Raw genomic sequence first — 23,050 nt, 5'->3', positions numbered from 1 at the left:
CTCCTTCTTAACATTAACAAAATATTTATTTCAAACAGTCAAAACCACCTGTGAGAATGAAATACTAAGGCAATATTATTAAAATCAGGAACAAAGCAGGGATACAGTTTATTGCCAATTTTATTTGATTTTTAACTGAAAGTTCTGACCAATTAAATAGTATACATACTGGCAGAAAACTGCTAAATATACAAAAGAGACACAAAAGTCAGTAGCTTTTCTGTATTGAAATGCTATCTAGTTAGAAAGTATAATAAAAAAAATCAAACTACAATAGTAAAAATTAACAGTGATGACACGGAAAACCTCTATTAAATGCCTTGGAATAGCTTTAATGAGAATGTGAAGGATCCATATAACAAAAACTACAGAATGTTACTGACAAATACAGAAGAAAATTTGAATATTGTTCTGTGGCAACAGTGTCAGTATTTTTCAAATTAGTTTGTATCTCAATATACTTTCAACAAAAATCTCAATAAGATTCTTTTAGAATTTGACATTATCATTCTAATGTTTACTGAAAGAATAATTAGGTATAAACAGCAAAGAAAATGTTGAACATGAAAAGGAATGATGGGACAGTGGCCCTGCCAGGTATTAAACAATTTTAAGAAGCAAGTATCAATAAAACTGTGTGGAACTGCCACAAGAACATATGTATAAATGTTCAAATCAATCGCACATAATAGATATTCTGAAACAATATTATACACAAGAACTTAGTCTATGATAAGGAAAGCATCACAAATCAGTAGGGAAAAAAATTATTACTTAATAAACTATACTGGGTTAATTGGTTATTTAGAAAAAATAAATTTAGAGATTTACCTCAAATTATAATAAAAATAACTTTAGATGGATTAATAGGTGTAATTAGATATAAATACAAAACTATTAAAAAGACTAGAAGCACATGAAAAAATGTTCAGTAATTTTAGTCATCAAGGAAATGTAAATTAAAACTATAATAAGCTACCACTGCACACCCAACAGACAGACTAAAATAAAAACATGGACATCAAAAGTTGACGAGAACACAGGGACTTCCCTGGTGGCGCAGTGGTTGAGAGTCTGCCTGCCAATGCAGGGGACACGGGTTCGAGCCCTGGTCTGGGAAGATCCCACGTGCCGCGGAACAACTAGACCCGTGAGCCACAATTACTGAGTCTGCGCGTCTGGAGCCTGTGCTCCGCAGCAAGAGAGGCCGCGATAATGAGAGGCCCGCGCACTGTTATGAAGAGTGGCCCCCACTTGCCACAACTAGAGAAAGCCCTCGCACAGAAACGAAGACCCAACACAGCCAAAAATAAAGAAAGAAAGAATGCACCTGCCAATGCAGGGGACACAGGTTCGAGGCCTGCTCCGGGAAGATCCCACATGCCGCGGAGCAACTCACCACAGCTAGAGAAAGCCCGCGCGCAGCAATGAAGACCCAATGCAGCCAAAAATAAATAAATAAATAAATTTATTTAAAAAAAAAAGTTGGTGAGAATACAGAGCAACTTAAACTCTCTTGCATTGTTGGTGGGAGTAAAAAATGATACAACCACTTTGGAAAAAAGTCTGTCAGTTTCTTATAAAACTAAATATATGTGTATTCTATGACTCAGCAATTCCACTCCTAGGTATTTCCCCCAAAGAAATGAAAGCATATGTCCACACTATGACTCAGCAATTCCACCTCTAGGTATTTGCCGGAAGGAACGGAAAGCGTATGTCCATAAAAGTACATGTACAAGAATGCTCATAATGGCCCCAAACTGGAAATAGTCCAGATGTCCATAAATAGAGGATTGATAAACAAACTGTAATATAGGCACATAATGAAATATTACTCTTGACAACCAAAAGAAACTTGAAACACACCAACACAGATGAATTTTTTAAATATTATGTTGGGTGAAAGAAGCTTTACACCAAAGAGTTCATGCTGTATGATTCCATTTATATAAACTTCTAAAACAGGCAAAACTAATTGACGATGAAGAAACTAAACACTGTGGTTGCCTCTGGTGTAGAGTGGGAGTGAGGATTTATTGGGAAAGGACCCTGCGGAACTTTCTGGCATGATGCTAATTTCTCTCTATATATATACTTTAATAGCTTTATTTAGATATAATTCGCATGCCATACTATTCACCCACTTAAAGTGTACAGTCCATGATTAATATTATGTTAATATGTTAATATTAATGATTAATATATATTCATCAATATATGCAACCATCAGCTCAAAAAAACCCCGTACCCTTTGAATTTCTAAATCTTGGTAGGTTTATGCCTCTGTCATTTGTCAAGACTCACTGAACCATCCACTTAAGATTTGTGCATTTCACTGTAAATATGTAATATACGTAAACTTTACCTTTGAAAAAGGAAATACGAAACAATTTTCAAAGTTCTATGTGGAAAGGGTCATTCTTCAGAAAAGAAAATATTGATAGATTTGATTACTTTAAAACTAAAAACTTTTGTGTGTCAAAAAATATATAAATATAGCCAACATTAAAATACAAATATCAAGCCAGAGGATGATTTTTCTTTTTTAATATTAGAAAAGGAGGGTTTTGTCTATATATTTGTTACATGCATAAAACATTCTAAATCATTGCAAATATTAAGATACCAACAAATATGTGGGCAACGGCTCTTAACAGAAAGTTTATAAATAGGAAATAAAACCTAACAAACAGGTGGAAATTTCATGTTTACAGAAATTAAGATTAAAATTAAAATTATATCAAGAGCAATATATATATATCAAAGGCCCTAGAAGTTGTATACTCTTTGATTTATTTTCCTTTGAGAAATATATTTCTTCTCCTTTGAAAAGAGATATTTAAAGTGAATAAGAATGGTTATGCACAAAGATTTAGCTACAAGAATATTTATTTAATAAATTTAATTTATTACAACCCCATTTGTAATATTGACAAACCTGATATTACCCAAAAGTTTAATATAGAGTACTAATTAAATAAATTACAGTACAAAGATAATAAATTAACTCAGCACTCCTGTACAACTATTTAAAATGATGTTGTAAAATACTTAATGATGTGGAAATATGTTTAAACATATTGTAAACATCTTGAGTTTAAAAAAAAAGAAAAGAGGCCCAAACTTCCTTGATCCTGTTAGGCTAACCCATTCCCTTAATATCTGTGCTGTGGACACACAGGCATTTAGCTCCTGTCAACCTCCTCCCTTCTCTTCTTCCCCATTTCCCTTTGGAAGCTGTTCTGGGAAGAAGAAATAGGCTGGTATCAGAATTGAGGGAAAAAAACATTTTAAAAAATGAAAAGAGAAAGAGTATAAAACACTGTTTTGGTTGACCATTTTGTTTTAATTGGGAAAAAGTATATGTGTACATGTTAGAAACTGAAACAGTCAAAAAATGCATATGATGAAAACTCCCTATCCAGTCCTAGGTGCCTTAGTTAGTTTTTCTTATCTTCTTCTAGATATATTTTTTAAGAAAGATATCTACGAAAAGGAACAAACAAAACACAAGAAAGAGGAAAGAAGGAAGGGAGGGAAGGAAAAATAGAGGGAGAGAAAAATAGAGGGAAGGAAGGGGAAAAGATATAAAGGGGGAATATGGGGAAAAATTAGAATGAGTTTATTCTATGAGGGGTCTAAACAGCTGAAGTTTATTTTAGAATATACGTTAAACATTTGGATCTCAAATGTTCAGCAACCTGCTACTAACTTAATAACACTATTACATGAATATTAAATTATTTACAAATATTTATAAAATAAATCAAGATCAAAAGTGAAGAGCCTTGGGCTTCCCTGGTGGCGCAGTGGTTGAGAGTCTGCCTGCCAATGCAGGGGACACGGGTTCGAGCCCTGGTCTGGGAAGATCCCACATGCCGCGGAGCAACTAGGCCCGTGAGCCACAACTACTGAGCCTGCGCGTCTGGAGCCTGTGCTCCGCAACAAGAGAGGCCGCAATAGTGAGAGGCCTGCACACCGCGATGAAGAGTGGCCCCCACTTGCCGCAACTAGAGAAAGCCCTCGCACAGAAACGAAGACCCAGCACAGCCATAATTAATTAATTAATTAATTAAAAAAGTGAAGAGCCTTTTTACTTGAGATGCCTTAACGAACAGTGACTGTGTCATCCAAACCCAAATTAGGGTTCCTAGCCTGGCAAGCATTAGTGTACAGGAACAGTGGAGTAGAGCATGTGAAATCAAGACTGTCCTGGACTTGCAGCTCTGATAGAAAGAGCAATGGAAGTTCAGAACCTTAGAAGTGCTCCCAGCCTGGATTTACCCCACTGGAGAGCGTGTCTAGGGCAGAAGCACCAAATGACAGCCACTGGGAGCCCACATGTTTTCTTTCCTGGCATCATCTTCATATGTTAGGTATAGGACCACATATCCTGACTCTCTTTTACAACCATTTTGGATTGATTAGACATGAATGTATTGGTTTATATTTACTGTTTGAAGTAAGCCTAACAATATTATTTCAATGGGTGGGGAGAGGAGAGATCAGTCAATCCAGATAGTCCACCAAAAACATATCTGGGCTTCTCAGTTGAGGGCAGGTTAGGATTCTTAGCGTGTGTCTCTCCCTGGGGGCCACCCCCTTTTTTTCCATGATGCAAATGTAGAACATTCAAAGGTAGTGTAGTCAAGGGATGAGATTTGATAAAATTAATTTTTACTGCTTCATCAAAGACATTCCTAAGTGAACAGAAATATTTCTGTGTGTGATCAAGCTTGGTAGCTTAAAAATAATTAACAATTTATTTGCAAACAATTTATTTATAATTAGTTTAATACATGTTCTTTTTACATTAGAAAAAAAAAAAACCCTTACAGTATTGACCATTCACCATGAGAATGACAGTTGTTTAGAAACCGTTAGACAGTTTATGAGATGAGAAGGAATGCCTGGGGGGGGGGAAGCAACCTGGGAACCAGAACAGAAGGAAGGAGTTAACTTAGGGATGGAGGGAAGAGGGAAAAGAAGGAGACAAACGATCTAGAATCTGAAGCAGGAACGGAAAGAACAAGAGAACAGAGCTATCTTGAAGTCCTTATCAGAATTTGGAAATCTGTTCTCGCATGTAAAATCAAGTGAGTGTTTTTCCCATTAAAAAAAAAATAGCAGGGGGCTTCCCTGGTGGCGCAGTGGTTGAGAGTCTGCCTGCCAATGCAGGGGACACGGGTTCGAGCTCTGGTCTGGGAAGATCCCACATGCCGCGGAACAACTAGACCCGTGAGCCACAATTACTGAGTCTGCGCGTCTGGAGCCTGTGCTCCGCAGCAAGAGAGGCCGCGATAGTGAGAGGCCCGCGCACCGCGATGAAGAGTGGCCCCCGCTCGCCACAGCTAGAGAAAAGCCCTAGCACAGAAACGAAGACCCAACACAGCCATAAATTAACTAATTAGTTAATTAAAAAAAAAAAAAAAGCAGGATTAACCTTTCCTGATTTCTCCTTTTCTTTTGTAGCTTTCAGCATGTATCTGAGTGGAACTTTTATTTTTCAAGGGTTTATCCAGTCCAACTACTTATCTTTCACCTGCCATCACAATGTCCCAGACTAGGTTGACTTTATTGTTATTACACCTGCAGTGATGATTTCAGTTCAAGGTTCAGCAGGTGAAATTAAGCCTGACAGTTCTCCTGATGTACCTCCAACATATAAACAAGTTAAATTTACTGCCATGTTTTTGAGTGAGCCTTTTTTAAAGGAGTTTCTGACTTGAGCGTTCTACTTCCATCTGATTTTAGCAGTTAGTCCCAAGGATGTGAGCAGTTATTTTTCCTTATTCGTGCTGGTGCCTCAGTAGATGAGTCTCTAAGCATGGCCCCACTTGCTGAGCCCCCCAGCCCTGGGCAGAAGGAACTAAAGGCAAGAAGATAAAGCCAAGAAGACCAAATAAACAGAAGAACAGAGTTCTGATGTCCAAAGCTTTTGTCTCATTTATTAATTCTGCAGATACTTACTGAGCACTTACTATACACAAGCTCCAGGTTAGACACTGGGGGTACAGGGGTGGGCAGATACTGTTCCTACCCTCCCAGAGCTCAAGGCTCATCCTCTTAGGCAGGCAAAACAAGTGTTATTAATATTCCCATTATAAGACCAGGAAACAGAGGCAAGGGACAGACACAGCTTTGGAACAGGAATGGAGCTCAGCTTTTCTCTCCTGAGGTCTAAAAGTTGGCTAACGGTATTCAATGGCTCTCAAACTTTTCTCTTACTAATTAGACAACGGAGCTTTAAGAAGGTATTCACCACCCACCATGGGCTTTTGCTCCCCATCTTTAAAATTCAGGAAATGATTTGTATCCCCACGCCTGTCTTAGAAGAAGTAGCCCATTTCTTCACACAACTTTAGACGATTATTATGATGATGATTAATACTGGCAATAAATCGGCTTTAAGAAATAAATTTGCTGAAATCTTTAAATCCATCTTTCTCTAGAGTTGGGTGTATAAGAACTAAGACTATGAAAAAGTTTGCTTTCATATAAAATGATCAGACATCCGGGTATTCAGATAAAAAAAATGCTAGCTCTGGATCCTTTCTCAGGGAACTCTGAGTTCACCTGCCTTTCAAGAAATCTGAATCCTTTCCAAAGAAGAGGAACCCAGAAAGAAAGGTTCTTTTCCTGAGAGCATTTTCTTATTCCTTCACTCCTTTCAGCTGTTAGCAGCAGCTGGTTCCCTCAGTGTGCTGAAATGCCCGCTGCCTTGTAAACATTCTCTCTAATACCGCGCATTACTCATAGTTTGAAAATCACTTTGACTCCTCAAACATAATTATGTTAACGTCAGATGAGTCAGCAGGGGGACAGCACGCTGCTCCTATGGCAGCCGCGCCTCCTCCCAGCCTCTCAGCGCCTGAGGCTTCAAAAACAAAAATTTCAAAAAGAGAGAAACGCCCTTTTGGTGGGAGAGAAGAGAAATCATGAATATGGCTCAAAGAACGGCTTCAAAGGAGTCGTCGATTTCATTTTCGCTGCAACATGAAAGGGAGAGTCGAAGTAAAATCGCCAACCCTAGGTTAATCCGTTTACGTGAAGAATAAACAGGAATTTGGAGAGTTTCTCTAGAAGAGCTGTGATTTTCCCGCAGGGATGAGTTGAGACAGGTCACTCTGGTGAATATACAGCCGTGATGTTATTTCCAGGGCTCCCCTTGGAGCTGTTTTCACACCCATAGGACGTGATCCCGGGCAGCCGAGGAGGTGCGCGGCGCAGGACTATGACCCTGGGGCATCCATAGGAAATGGGAGGGGGCTCATTCGTACGCGGATTCCAGACCCTGGCCCGGGTCCCCTCGGCCTCTTTGCTTTGGCGCTGTGCCCATCCCAGCAGCGCGACCCCTCAGAGAAGAGTTTGCAGCCACTCTCTTGGGCTGTTCTCAGCATCGCTTACGACCTCTCAATTGTTTTCCGTCCCCGAGCTGCTGGGACGCGAAGAGGAACCGAGTAGGACAGGGTTGGAGGTTTCAGGGCCTGGATTACCACACCGCCACCTCCCCCTTCTCCCAGCCCCGGTCACAGTGCAACCTGCCAGTAACCCCAACCGACCCCTTCTCAGCCTGCCTTCCCCCTGGGAACTCAGGAAATCATTTAAATACATTTACATGGTGCCTCCCGAAGAGGCTTCCAGGTTCATTATCTCACCCATGTCTCACAAAAACCCCTATTTTTATTTTTTAACATCTTTATTGGAGTATAATTGCTTTACAATGGTGTGTTAGTTTCTGCTTTATAACAAAGTGAATCAGTTATACATATACATATGTTCCCATATCTCTTCCCTCTTGCATCTCCCTCCCTCCCACCCTCCCTATCCCACCCCTCTAGGTGGTCACAAAGCACAGAGCTGATCTCCCTGTGCTACGCGGTTGCTTCCCACTAAAAACCCCTATTTTATAAGTGGGGAAACTGAGGTTCAGAGAAGGGGTGTCCTTGTGCAAGGTCGCACAGCGCGTGGCAGAGCTACACACTCAGACAGTGGGGCCCTTTCTACTCCACCAACAACAGAACAGGGAATCCACACCTAGAGGACTGGAGAATGCCAGCTAGGGTTAAAGGACCCCTCCCCCCCCCCCCCCCCCCCCGAGAGTACATACCTTTACAGACAAGAGGAGTAACCAAAATCTACAGAGAGGCAGTGACTTACCCAAGGTCACAGGCTCAGAAAGTGACAGAAGCAGCTGCCAAACAGGGTCTCCTGACCCCTGGTCCAGGGCTTTTTCTCTCCAGCCCCATTATTTCCTCACTCTGGACTTATTCCAGTTTAGACACAGGAAGAGTCCGCTCTCCGCAGTTAACCTAGGCATCTACGCTGCTGATACAAAGCATTCTATCCCCAAAGAACAAGACCGCGCAAGAGGCAGAGACGTCAAGGAGGAGAATTCACTGGAAGGAAGGGGTTAACCACATCCAGTGGCTTTCCATTATGGCATGACTGATCAGTACCCCAGATTAACTACGGCACTGATCAGTGGTACCCTCAAACCATGGCTTCATCCAGGCTCATTTCAAAGGCTGAGACATCACTGCCTCAGTGGGCTGCTGATTTGGCCCCAGTGTAGTTATGTAACCTGGGAGGGTAAAATGCCTAATCCAACCTAGAGATTCTGCAGCACCCTAATTCCAGGGCTTTTAATCCCCTACCCTCGGACCACTTCTTTGGGTGGCATATAGATATCATGTGATGGTGCGCGGAACTCACTTTCCCACTCCTCTCCAGGGTGGGGCTGACCCTGGCTGTGTTGGGTATCCCTCCAGCTAGAGGCTTCCTGACCAAATACCTTTTTCCCATGGCATTTCCCCTGCTTAGCCCCCAAAACAAAGAAAAGTCAAGACTCACATTTTGAGGTGGGTGCCGAAAATCCTTAGGAAGCTGTGGAACACCCTATTCAGGGGAGAATTTCTCCACTTGTCATGTCTCCCTGTCTGGTCCCATCCAATTTATCCTTGAGGCATGGTTGGTCAAGAAAAGCTGACCCTGCCCCCTGCCCCCCAAAGCAACCAACAGCTGTTACTATATTGAGTGGCAATATGATGTCATATCATAGGTGACTAACCCATCGAGGCTTCCCTACGAGCCATCATCTAAATATGACAGCCTTCCATCATCCTGACCTTTTCACGGGAGAAAGCTGAGTGAGGGGCTTGATGCTGCGTCCCTGGGCTCAAGGCCACGTCTGACATTCTGTGGCCAGCATCTGTGACTGAGCATATGAGAACACACATGCCCACTCCCACACACAGATCCCCTTCCTAGTAGAAGGTCACTTTCACTCAAGACAGCTTTCCTCCACTGGCCTGACTTTGAAATTAGTAACCATCAGAATGTTTAATAATCATAATCATTAAGGGAGGAATTGGGGAGGGGTTGCATATATTTACTTGTATATCCCAAGTACTGGGTTAGACACTTTACATATAGTTTTTCATTTAATTTTCAAAATGCTCCGAGGAAGGCAGTACAATCCTGTGGAGTTAGAGAAACTGAGGTCAGAGGGGTTAAGAAACTTTCCCATAGTTACAGAGCTGGTCATGGTGGTGCTCAGATGCCAGCCCAAGTCTCTGTGACTCCAGTGTGGACTGAACTCTACATACAGAAGGGTGTTATCACCTCACCTGTATTAAAAAAAAAAAAGACTTTATTTTGTAGAGCAGTTATAGATTTATAGCAAAATTGAGCAGAAGTACAGAGAGTTCCCATGTGCCCCTTATCTGCCCTTACCCACACTCTCCCCAACTAGATGTACCAGAGTGGTACATTTGTTACAACTTACGAACCTACACTGACACATCATAATCCCCCAAATCCATAGTTTACATTACAATTCACTCTTGGGAATGTACATGCTGTGGGTTTGGACAAATGTATAAAGACACATTTCCATCGTTGGATATCATACGGAGTAGTTTCACTGCCCTAAAAATCCCCCGTGTTCCCCCTATTCATGCCTCCCTCCTCTCTAACCCTTTGCAAGCACTCACATTTTTACTGTCTTCAAAGCTTTGCCTTTTCCAGAATGTCATGTAGCTGGAATCATACAGTACATAGCCTCTTCAGGTTGGCTCCTTTGACTTAGTGATGTGCATTTAATGTTCCTCCATGTCTTTTCATGGCTCTATTTATTTATTTTTGGTACTGAATAATATTCCATTGTCTGATGTACCACAGTTTATTTGTCCATTCACCTGCTGGATCACCTGCGGTTAAAACTTCTACGGTGGTTCATATTAAAAATAGAGATAGCCGCAGGGCCTGGTCTTTCTCTTCTGGACCTCATACCTGCTTCCTCACTACTGCCACCCACACAGCGCCTGTCAGGGGGTGCCACTTTGGCATTCCTTGTCTATGCATCATTTTGGCAGCCTGGGAACCAACTATTCCTCCAGGACTAGCACTAGGGCAATCTGAGGAGAGCTCACACGTGCACATCTGCCAAAAAAATCACACATTCCCTTTTCCCTCCATGCCAGTCATACTCTCGTGTTTGCCCTAGAGCCCCCAATACAGTCATTCCTAATATGTCTCACCAGTTACCACATGGGTTTTTTCTTTTTTTAATTCCAGCCATCCAACCACCCAAAAGTATTTATTGAGCACCTACTATATGTTGGTCCTAGATGGTAAGTCTTTAGAGGACATTGAATGTGATTATGTGAGTTTGTATGCAGAATCACACCCATCACAGCACCCCACTCCATTAATAAAGATTTTTGATGGGGTGTGTTTGTGTGTGTGAGTGTGGAGGTAAAAACAAAGACAAACATAGTGAGCAACTAAAAATAAGCCTGTGAGACCATCTGAATTAGCATCATCAAATTCTAATATATTTATTACATATAACATTATATTTATAAAATTATTATTATTATAAAACCCTTATATAGCCCTTTCTGTGTTTTGGTGCTTTTACATAGATGGTAAACCTACTTGTTGCCTGAAAAGGCTGTACAGGCTGAAATAAAAATAGATTAAAGAAAGTTTCAAATAAATTCTTGGAGGGCAGATCTATAACAAGTTATTAAAGTGGAGTTAGGAATAACCAGGGTGCATTCCTAACCAATGAGGATGATATCACGAAGGGTAAGTGCCATAATCTGGCCCAGCCATCTTAGTGGCTCCTCTGGAGGCTCGTGCTCCAGTGGGACAGAGCTCAGGGCTAACCCCACAGCCATTGCTAAGCAGTCACTATGGACTTGGGTCTACCCAGGGACCCCTGAACTTCCACTACCCTGGGAGCCTGCCCAATGGCTCCCTACCACGCCTCCTCCACCTCTGTCAGGCAAGAAGATGTGTTCCCTGTTTCTCCCCCCACAAAAGAAGCACTTTACTTTGTGTCATCCAGTGAGTCACTTGCACGGTTGGGAACAGACCCAGGATTCCTGCTCCTTTCTTTGCTAGGGCTGTTTGCTGGAGATCACAATCCTTCCACATTAGTGGCCAATTACATTTACGGCTCTTAACAACATTTAATGGGGCTTTGGGGATAGGAAAATGATGGGAAGTAAGGGCTGGGAGATAAAAAATCAAAACCTGAAATGACACACAAGATCTTGATTACGGAAGGTTTAAAAATGGCAGTCCATCTCATCATGTCATTCCATTGGGAAATGTTCCTAGGTTTGAGGAGGAATAACCCCCTCACCTATCTTGAGGCTGGATGGGAAGGAGAGGAAAGGAGAAGAGGAAGTAGTCAGAGGTCCTCAGAAATTGTATTCTCCAATTCTGCCCTACAATTTTATCTCTATTTATTTCAAGTCACTATTTGTCTTCCCTCCCATCATGTATATGACGTATTAGTTTCTCACGCACATTTGTGCTCACTGTTCCACCTGAGGCTCATAACAGAGGTGTGATCCATGAAAAGACCAGTGAGCTGGAAGTCAAGTGATTAGGACTCTACATAACAGGCAATGTGACCGCGGGCACGTCACCTCACCTGGACCTTAGTCCTCTAGTTGTAAAACAAGGGCTGGCCTGGTTGGCCTGAAGGTCCCATACTGCTCTAAGCTTCCTTATCTGTGCATCCAGCCCCAATACAGAGGGAGAAGCCACTGCCCACAGCTGAGGCTGCCTGTGGTTTTTTCCATCTCCTGCCAAGGCTGCGATGGGAGCACACACAAGGTGTTTGGTCACAGGCTCCAGAAAACCTGGAGAACAGGAAGAGCAGTGGGCAGTGACTTCAGCAGCATGATCAAGGGGAAAGGAGCAGGGGACACAAAGAGAAGAGAGCTTGGTGTTGGCTGGAGTCCTGGGATGAGGGGAGAGGGGTCAGTTCTAAATGTCACTGAGGGGTGAGCTGGGGGGAGGAAGGTACTCCTGGTAGATCTGGCAGGTGTGGCCTGAGGATGGGCTTGTGACACTCAGCCAAGGACCAATAATGATTGTCAGAAGGTAACAGTGGCTTCATTTCCAGTACACAGGCAGCATTATTTTGCTCAAAACTTTAAGAAGCTGTTGTCATCTCATTTGTTCTTGGCATGACTATACTGTTCCAATAGGAAATTTTCTGTTGCTTTATAGAGAGGGGATTATGATGCAGGAGAAACAAGGTGTTTCTTCTGCTCTTGGGTAGAACTGGCCACTAGTGTGCCAGGCCAGGTTGCAGTAAGCAGGATGTCCTCTCTAGTTTCAAGAGAGAAAAAACAGTCAAGGGTAGGTGTGGCAGGGCTGGGACTAGGGTGCGGTGAGTGAGATGCCTAGGGCAAAAACCTCAAGGAGGCACTTGCTCTCAGGGTCCTGCAAGTACAGGACAGGCACCTGAGAGGGAGCGCCTTCTCACCAACCTTACTGTCTGCCAGGCCTTGAGGCCCAGCCCTCCTGCTCTGGGCATCTTCAGGAGGGGGTTACTTCTGAGTTACTTGTTCAGAAGCACTGGGATGCATTAAAGGGTGAAAGCTGTTCTATGGGACTCAATACACCCAGAACAAAACATACATTTCACAGCTCACCTTTATCACCAGAAACATTGACTTGGAGTCCAGCTGACTTGGAAGTGACTTTCAGTTTGCTAGTCTTTAGCTGTGTAACCTAGGGAAGCATACTTAACCCTGCTGTGCCTTGATTTCCTTCCTCATCCGTAAAATGGGAACAATAACATCCACCTCAGAGAGGAGACAGGGAGGGAGGATAACGAACATATCTGTCACATAGTAAACCTCAGTGAATTGTTAGCTCCCTGTGAGGATGTGACAGTACTGAATGATGAAGCACTGGACAGGGTTCCTACCTCTGGGAGCTTCCACAGGCAACATAAGCATAAAAGGAGGATTGGATACCAGTTCACAAATTTCACATCTAGAGTTTCTTGTTTCAGGTCACACAACTAATGAGAGAGTTTGGATACAGTCAAAAACAGTGACAAAAGGGCCAAGCTGGCCCAAGTTGATGAATTACATCAATAAACATTCAAACCACAGTCTTTCTCATCAGTAGAGGTGTTAAGCATATGGGCAGAGGCTATAAGCGAAGGGGTAGGAAGTCAAGGGCCACGGAAAACTTTCTGACTTTTGGGTCAAGATCAGATTCTGGTTAATCAAGGAGGGCTTCCAGGAGGAGGTTCTGGGGCTTCTGGGAGCCTCCGGTGAGGCTCAGTTGCTCTCGTTTTTTCATCCCTATCTCAACAATCAACTTTTCTCAGTACAAAGGGATATAAAAAGGGCTCCGACTCTACGGATGGGCGATTGGGGTCATCTCCCCACGTCTTTCACGATCTGAGGACTGGTCCCTTTAAGGCATCGAAACTCAGTGAACGTTCTACGGCTCGCCTAGCGGCCTTCCCGAGGCGCGCTTACGTCACCTTTCGGGGAAGCGGCTGACGTCAGCGCGTCCTCGGCGGGTGGGGGCGGAGCCGTGACTCACCGGGCAGCGGCCCTGGCCCCGCTGCGCAGAGTGCACGTGAGCGCGCGTCGCGCTCGTTTCTAATTTTAGCTCCGGCTGCCCTGGTGGGGTCCGGCGAGGTAAAGGCGGGCAGAAGGGACATGGGGGCTGGGGGCGCGGCTCTCCCGGTCCCTTGCTGCCCCGTTGTTGGTCCTCCTGGAGGACGGGTCCCGGCCCGAGCCGCTGGAACGCCGGCGCTTCCTTAGGCCAGGGCGAAGGGTCTTCTCCGCGTGCCAGCCCAGCCCTGAGCTCAGCGTAGGCGTTCAATAAACGAATTGGGGTTCCCTCCTGGATGCGACTCGGGACTTCCCAGAGAGGGCCAGGGTTCTGAAAAGTTACCTGGTGGATGGGGTGCGGTGTGGACTGAAGTCAGAAGAGGGCTCGGCGAGGGCTCTGGGCAGGCGGTGTGGACCGAGCCCATCGGGGCGTCGGTCCTAGGTGACCTCGGTGGGGCGGTCGCTCAGCCTTTCTGAGCGGGGCCCCGGGCTTGGCCAGCGTCGCCAACAGTGGTTTGGGGGGGCGGCCGGGCCCCCACTGAGCCGCCGTGTCTCAATAAGTGGCAGTGGTAGGGATGGTGCCTTCGGTGGTGTGAAGGCCGTCCAGGGGTCGGGCTAAGCACAGAGGCCTGAAGGTCACCGGTTGAGGAGCCAACGCCCATGATCAAAAACCCAGGCGCTGCATCCTGAGCCCTGGGAGTTACCGAGGTGACCTTCCAGGAATCAGATAAACGCTTCGTTTTAAAGAAAGCAGTGCCAGACGTCTTATAAAATCGACACTTTCCCGTTCTTTGGGGGCGGGGGGAGGCCGGGGGCGGGGAGGGAGTTCTGGAAAGAAGCTGTCAGCGTAAAGTGAACTACAATTTTGACTTTGCGGAGCGGTCTGCCGTATCACAGTGACCTGCTTTCTGTTGGTGTGGCATCCTCAGGTTTCACAGGGATTGTCTCTGTAGGCAGCTTATAAAACAGTGTTCAAGGAACCTTTGACCTTGTTAGGTGAAGGGTGTTAGATGTTACAAAAGAATATTAAATAGAATGATAAGCTGGGAATGTCAGATGGTAGTAGGGGAACATTTTCTAATTGTTGGATCATTCAAATTTATATTTCAAGTTTTTAAAGGCTATGACCTTAAAAATAAAAACCTTTTCGTATGCCCTTTTCTTAGAAAGAAATGGTGGAAAGTTGTGGAATAAAGGTAGCTTTTAGGATTATGACATGAATGAATGACAGAAATCCATAAATCAAATGTGTAGTTTTCATTTTTTTTTTCCAGAAATACCACATTGGCCTTGGTAAATTGGAGATTTTTCAGATATAAATATGGAAACTGCAAGAGTTTAGGGCATTATTCCTTACTCTGTATCCATCTTAACAGAGTTTAAAAAGGACTAACAGTTTACAATCCAACAACTGAATACATCCAGAGGTATGCGTAATGTTTTATATTCTATAGGAACAAAAGTCTCTCTGTCCTAATTTTGGGGAGTTGCTACCACATATTCCTCAGTGTAATGCGTATTTGGGGAGGAACTTAAATTGAGCAGGTGTGAATGATGATGAATCATGTTCTCAAACTGAGCTAATTTCCCTTTGTGTGGGTTATTGTTGTGTGTGTATATAATAGATTATAAGAACCTGAACGTAAAGTTTTCACGTTCAGAAATTAACGTTTTTAGTCTGGAAATTGAGTTCTTGCTTTAAAAATACTTAACCTTGGAATGGACCACCTGCACCCTGAAGACAGCCTGATAGCATTTCTGTGAAGTCTTCCCTTTCCCCAAGTTGTCCCTGCTTTCTTTGAGTCACATCTGTTATTCGGTTGTTCACTGTGCTGTGATTGTTCACTTACATGTTTCTCCCACTAGACTGAACTCTTGGGGCTATGAACTAGTATCTATCTTTGTATCTCTAGCATCTAGAATAGGGCTAGCATGTAGTAAGAGCTACAGTTTTGTTTCATTGAGTAAATGTGAGTTTTCCAAACCAGATTGCCCATTTTGGGAAGGGAGAGTTTTTTTTATAGTTGAGAGGACTGGGCAGTGGACCTATATTGCTGCTGTAGGGGACACAGTTCCCTTCTTTTCCAGGCCCACCTTAACCTCTCCCCCAGTCCCACCACCACCACCCATGAGGAAGGAGCCAAGGAAAATAAAACCAATGACCAGACTCTTAAGTTATTTTGGGATCTCAGTACTGTGCTGTAGTTTTAGATTCAAGATGATAGAACTTTGTCTGCTCTCCAGGCCAGAACTAATCCACACACCGCCATTAGTCAGGTTCTTTTCACAGAGGAGTTGGCCAGTCTTTACTCTTTTAAAAAATGGGAATTTCAGAACCTCAGCTGCATCTGTGGATAGTTAAGACTGGTTGCTAAATGAAATGTTTACATTTGAAATGGAAGCAGTTTCTGCACAATGATATTTCATGCTTATCCTGAGAAAAGATTTAAGAATATAAAATGAAGATATTCTCTTCCTTAAAATTGTCAAAGGGAGGGGATTTTTACAGTAAAGCGTTACTAGCCAAAACTCTTAGTAAACTGGAATTGATGCCACACTTAATTTTATGAAAGGCTGACTGCAAAATAAATTGCTATGAGAGATTTAGTTTTGAAAATACATCGTGCATTACAGTAATATTTTCTGTAAAAACTCAGTACCACTGCAACATCCTAAATCAGAAGGGCCACATTTTTACATCCACTGTGTTTAAGTCAAGAAAAAGTGATGTATATTTGGAAGATTTTTTAACAAGATTTTAATTAGGGTTTTAGAAAGTGGTTCAGCTGAATTTTCCCATACAAAGAGTTACATGAGAGAGATGAAACAGAGAAGTAGCTTTCGTGAAAATAGGGGAGAACACTAGAAGGAAAGAACAAGGGACTCTTTGCTGTTGACTAGGTAAAGCTTTGACAATTCCTACACACGTTCCTACCACCCTCACCAAAAATATATCTTTAGGTCCTGTTTTACCTGCATTTTTTCCTCAAAAGAGAGCCTTCTATAATAATAATAAAAATAATGTCGACAACAACTTCCATTTATTGATCACTATGTGTCAGATACTGTGCTCAATGCTTTGTGAAATTATTTCAGTTAATCCTTGTTACGATCCTGTGCTAAATGGATTTTTAATTATTTCCATTTTATAGGCTCAGGGAGGTTAAAGGGCTTGCTTAAGGTCACACAGTTATTAAGAAGCAGCCATGATTTGAACCCAGGTTGTATTAGGGTTCTGCAAAGAAACAGAACCAATAGGATGTGGATATATGTGTGTGTATATATAATATATACATATATAGAGAGATTTATTATGAGGATATAAGGAATTGGCTTATTTGCTTATGGAGGTTGGCAAGTCCCAAAATCTGCAGGGTGAGTTGCAATCTGGAGACCCAGGAGAGCCAAAGGTATCATTCCATTCTGGGTCCAAAAGGCGGGAAAAAGCCAATGTTCCAGTTTGAAGGCCATGAGGCAGGAAGAATTCCCTCTTAGGAGGAGAGTCAGCCTTTTTGTCTCTTCAGGCCTTCAACTGACTGAGGGCCACCTACATTATACAGGGCAATCTACTTTAGTCATTTACCAATTTGTGTTAATCTCATTGAAAACCCACCTCACAGAAACGCCCAAAATAATATTTGACCAAATATCTGGTTAATAAATAAATTATCATTCAGATCCATTTGATTTCCAAAGCTCATGCTTTTAATGTTATTTCACAATGTCTTCCTCCCACTCTAGGTTTCGCATAGTAGCTTTACCCCTGGATCTTTTCCCCCCTCACCTGGAATGTCTATCAAAGTTCACCCCACTCATACCAGATGAACATACCTAATTAGTGCAGGTGTTTGAATATCAGTAACCAACTCAGAATCCCTTTCCCAATAGCACACACAACACAGCCATTTCCTTCCTTAGAATAACTTACCAGCCTCCTAATTATACTCCAAGCATTCTGATTTTCTATGCGTGTAACTCTTTGAACTAATTCCCACCACACTAGCAAGTCTTACCTGACTCCTTGTTCATCCTCTTCCTTGACATCTTTGAAGACACCAAGCCCTGATGGTACAGCCCAGCGAGCCCATAAGCTTCCCTTCTCTCAGCTCCCTCCTTAGGACCAAACTTTCTTATCGTTTACTCTTGACTCCTGCCATCATTGTCACTGTCACTTTAGAACTCTAACCTCTCTACCCCTCCCCCCAAAAGAAGGAACTCACTGCAGGGATTTCACTTTGTTGAGTCTTGTGAACCCACATCCCAGAGATTGCTTATTTAAAAGTACTTCCATGATCTATGTACTTTTAACAAATACTGTTTATTAAATTTATTTACTTGGTTACCATTTTGGAAAGAATAAAAATTCTTAGAGTAATTTTTGCCTAATTGGCACTGTTCTCCTGCATCCTAGGACACCTTATACAGTTATCATGGATATCATTATGCCAATCCTTCAGCATTTTTTCATGAACAGTTTCAGAGCATTTGTTTTTAGCAAGTTAATTGTCCTTTAATATCCAGAACATAGTCATTCCTAACAAAGTAATGCTTTGCATACTTTCTGTCTCAGAGATATTTATGCTGTTTTTCATTGTTACATATTATTAAAGATGAAAACATTAGAAAACATTCAGAAAAACACATGGACAAAATCAGATTTTTATTGACATTCAAGAGATATAGTCAAGCCTGACAAGCTTTTAAACTGAAAATTTTACGATAGATTTTGGAAGATGAGCTTCTTTGAGAGAGAGCAATTGTTACAGAGAGTTGTCACATATTATCACTTAAGGGATAGTTCATTCTTCCAAAAGTTAATTTACCAAGCACAACACACTTAAAAGGGTATTTTTATCAAAGCCACAAACAAAAACACATTCCTCTCCCATATTAGAAAAAAATCAGGTATGTATTTTTTGATTGACAAATGACATCTGCAACAGATATATTACTTTAATCAAGGCAAGAGAACTCTTCCTGTTAAACAGTATATTTCTTCTAGGGTTTCCAGAGCTTGGAATTACATTACCTCTCCTAATTTAAATTGACTTGGTGGCCTTTGGTATGTCTGGGAGAATAAAAACAGAGGGTATTAAAGTAGGAATCATAAAAATCTGAGAAGTTTGATGTGTAATTTGGTACTATTTTTACAAGCCAAATTCCAGTGGCAGGGAAGTGACTTTGGTCTCTAAAACAATTCTGAGGCTGGGTCCTTTGTAAATAGTTTCTTGGGTGTATTTGCTTCTATTGAAGCCTTAATAAAGAAGAGACATCACTTAATTACCCTTTCCTGTGTTCTTAATAGTGTTTTTTTTAAACCCAGTTTTGTTGAAAACAATCATTTCTTTTTCTTTGCCTTTTTTGGAAGCTGAGCTACAATTATGTTTTAGAACGCAGTTGAATCTATCAAGTAATGAAGCTAGCTGGTAATTTTTTGTCCTTAAGTATTAAATGAGGAGTTTTCAGCATACTATGTAAGCAGGATTTATGGTAGTATTCTGGAAGTTTAAATCTTTGAAATTTTTAACAGACTTAGATTGTTATTTTCTGAGATTTTTTTAAAAATAACATTGCTTTAACAACATTTTGGTTAAAGTAAGTGTTTTGCAATCCAAATCCTTATTTTTAAAAAATATAACATTTTAATATCCTATTTTAAAATATTGATATATTTATTGAATTATATAATATTGGATTATTAACATTATAAATAAATACAAAAAATTACTAGACCTCCTTCACTTATAAAAATAAAATTGGTCTTGTACCTAAATTGTAAATTGTGTTTTAAATTTTGTTTTATTTTTAGCTGGGTAGTTAAGAGTTCAGCCTTTTTTTTTTAAGTCGGATGTGTACTGAGGTAATTTACATGTAGTAAAATTCATCATTTTAGGTATAAAATCTATGAATTTTGACAAACACAGTCATATAATCATTTCCACAATAAAGGCAGAACATTTCCACCACCCCAGAAAGCTGACTTGTGCCTCGTTGTAGTCAATCCTTTTCCTGAAAATAAAATTTTAAATTAAATTAATGAAATAAGACTTTAAAAAACATAGCTGGTACACTGGTTTTGGGGCCATTATTGTAAGCTGGATGATAACTTTAGTGGGAAGGAAAATGTAATGGAAACAAACGTAAGATTTTGAATATAACTCTAAAATGATTGGGTAGAAGTGTTACAAACAAAACATAAAGGCTTGATTTTATTGTGTTTTAGTCCATCTCCCTGATGTATGTTTACTTTTCTTCACCCTATGTCCATCTCCCCGAATATCCTGATGTGCCTAAATCCTTAAGACATTTTCTCTTGCTAGCTTGTATTTTAGTCTTTTCAGTGAATATTAAAAGTGGAATATTGTTTCTGCCAACCTGAAATAAGCAACGGCAAGGACCATGTCATCTTCATTTGTTTATTACCATCTCTTCCATAGAAAAGAAGCTGAAATATTTGTTAAATGGATGAAATTTTACTTTCACTTGGATGGTTTCAAGCTGAGCAGAGAGTGATCTGAGAATGACTTGGATTTTCTCAAGTAAATTTTGAGAGTATTGTTAATACTAGATTAAAACTTAAAACTCATTTAAAAACCTAGGTTTTAGAGTTGGATCTAAATTTGAATACTGCCTTTGTCATTTAGCTATGAAACTTCAGGCAAATTCATTTCTCTTAACATTGATTTTCCTATCTATAAAAATCAGAATAAAAAAATGAAACAAAATGTGTGTCTCATTAAAACTCTATGAGGGAGAATTTGAGATTAAAGCACTTGGCACAGTGTCTTGCTCATAGCCCAATTCTATTTATTTATTTATTTATCTATCTATCTACCTATCTATCTATGGCTGTGTTGGGTCTTCGTTTCTGTGCGAGGGCTTTCTCTCGTTGCGGCGAGCGGGGGCCACTCTTCCTTGCGGTGCGCGGGCCTCTCACTATCACAGCCTCTCCTGTTGCGGAGCACAGGCTCCAGACGCGCAGGCTCAGTCATTGTGGCTCACGGGCCCAGACGCTCCACGGCATGTGGGATCCTCCCAGACCAGGGCTCGAACCCGTGTCCCCTGCATTGGCAGGCAGATTCTCAACCACCGCGCCACCAGGGAAGCCCTAGCCCAATTCTTTTAAAAAATTTTTTAATTGAGGTATAGTTGACTATAGTTGTGTTAGTTTCAGGTGTACAGTGAAGTGATTTAGCCATATGTACATTCTTTTTCGGATTCTTTTCCACTATAGGTTATTGCAAGATATTGAATATAGTTCCCTGTGCTATACAGTAGGTCCTTGTTTATTTATTTTAAATATCTTTTAAAAATATTTATTTATTTATTTGGCTGCACTGGTCTTTGTTGTGGCATGCGGGATCTAGTTCTCTGACCAGGGATCAAACCAGGGCCCCCTGTGCTGGGAGCGTGGAGTCTTAGCCAGTGGACCACCAGGAAAGTCCCTATCTATTTTATATATAATAGTGTGTGTCTGTTAATCCCAAAGTCCTAATTTATCCCTCGACTACCTTCCCCTTTGGTAACCATAAGTTTGTTTTCTGTGTCTGTGAGTCTGTTTTTGTTTTGTAAATAAGTTCATTTGTATCATATTTTACATTCCACATATAAGTGATATCATGTAATATTTGTCTTTCTCTGTTTGACTTACTTCACTAAGTATGATTATCTCTAGGTTCATCCATGGTGCTGCAAATGGCACTATTTCCTTCTTTTTATGGCTGAGTAATATTCCATTGTGTGTGTGTGTGTATGTGAATATATATATATATACACACACACCACATCTTCTTTATCCATTCATCTGTTAATGGACATTTGGTTTGTTTCCATGTCTTGGCTATTGTAAATAGTGCTGCTATGAACATTGGGGTGCACGCATCTTTTCGAATTAGAGTTTTTGTCCTTTCCAGATATATGCCCTGGAGTGGGATTGCTGGATCATATAGTAACTCTATTTTTCGTTTTTTAAGGAAGCTCCATACTGTTCTCCATAGTGGCTGCACCAATTTACATTCCCACCAACAGTGCAAGAGGGTTCCCTTTTCTCCACACCCTTTCCAGCACTTATTGTTTATAGACTTTCATGATGGCCATTCTGACTGGTGTGAGGTGATACCTCATTGTAGTTTTGATTTGCATTTCTCTAATAATTAGCGATGTTGAGCCCAATTCTTTATAGTTGAAATCTTCAGAAGTTATTTTTAAGTCAGATATTACAGCTGTCCATGTAGAGGAGAGAATTGTCTTTAAGAATGCAGATGCAGGGACTTCCCTGGTGGTCCAGTGGTAAAGAATCTGCCTTCCAATGCAGGGGATGTGGGTTCTGTCCCTGGTCGGGGAACTAAGATCCCACATGCCGTGGGGCAACTAAGCCCGCATGCCAAAACTGCTGAGGTTGCGTGCCTCAACAAGAGAGCCCGCGTGCCACAGACTACAGAGCCCACACGCTCTGGAGCCCGTGCACCACAACTACAGAGCCCACACGCCCTGGAGCCCACACGCAGAACTACAGAGCCCACGTGCCTTGGAGCCTGTGTGCCACAACTAGAGAGAGAGAACCTGCACGCCACAACTAGAGAGAAGCCTGTGCACCTCAACAGGAGATCCCACGTGCCTCAACGAGGATCCTGCACGCTGCAACTAAGACCCAACACAGCCAAAAAAATAAAATACATAAAAGCTTAAAAAAAAATGCAGATTCAGGGACTTCCCTGGAGGTCTAATGGTAAAGAATCCGCCTTCCAATGCAGGGGACGGGGGTTCAATCCCTGGTTGGGGAACTAAGATCCCACATGCCGTGGGGCAACTAAGCCCATGTGCCACAACTACTGAGCTCGCACGCCTCAACTAGAGAGCCCGCGTGCTGCAAACTACAGAGCCCACGCACCCTGGAGCGTACGTACCACAACTACAGAGCCCACGCACCTCAAGGAAAGATCCCGCATGCCTCAATGAAGACCCTGCGTGCCACAACCTACAGCGCAGCCAAAAAAAATAAATTAATTTTTTTAAAAAAAGAATGCAGATGCAGGTGGCTGGATCTGACCTATGGGCTCAAGGGAATAATTACTCTCCTAATTTGTCTTTTGGTTAATTACGGGTCTTCATTTTTTGGATTTTTCTCAGAGAGAGGAAAGAAAGGAGAGTGGCAACGGAGA

General features: G+C 41.8%; 2 protein-coding genes across 5 annotated transcripts in view; one reads left to right on the top strand and one right to left on the bottom strand.

The window, feature by feature from the left end:
* The window catches only part of ATF3 (activating transcription factor 3), a 102,521-nt gene extending 93,528 nt beyond the window's left edge, over positions 1-8,993 (bottom strand). Inside the window, exon 1 of the mRNA XM_082400689.1 lies at positions 8,857-8,993. The gene's annotated coding sequence lies outside the window, so the exon portion shown is untranslated. The remainder of the gene's footprint in view (positions 1-8,856) is intronic.
* Positions 8,994-9,104: 111 nt separating this feature from the next.
* LOC309632849 (uncharacterized protein) overlaps positions 9,105-23,050 on the top strand; it is a 100,183-nt gene continuing 86,237 nt past the window's right edge. For all 4 annotated transcript variants that reach the window (XR_014247085.1, XM_082400825.1, XM_082400821.1 and 1 more), the window contains exon 1: positions 9,105-13,973. The gene's annotated coding sequence lies outside the window, so the exon portion shown is untranslated. The remainder of the gene's footprint in view (positions 13,974-23,050) is intronic.

This window comes from Balaenoptera borealis, assembly GCF_965194805.1.
Source record: "Balaenoptera borealis genome assembly, chromosome: 1".
Lineage (NCBI taxonomy): Eukaryota > Metazoa > Chordata > Mammalia > Artiodactyla > Balaenopteridae > Balaenoptera > Balaenoptera borealis.
This window is presented reverse-complemented; position numbering and strand designations above follow the sequence as displayed.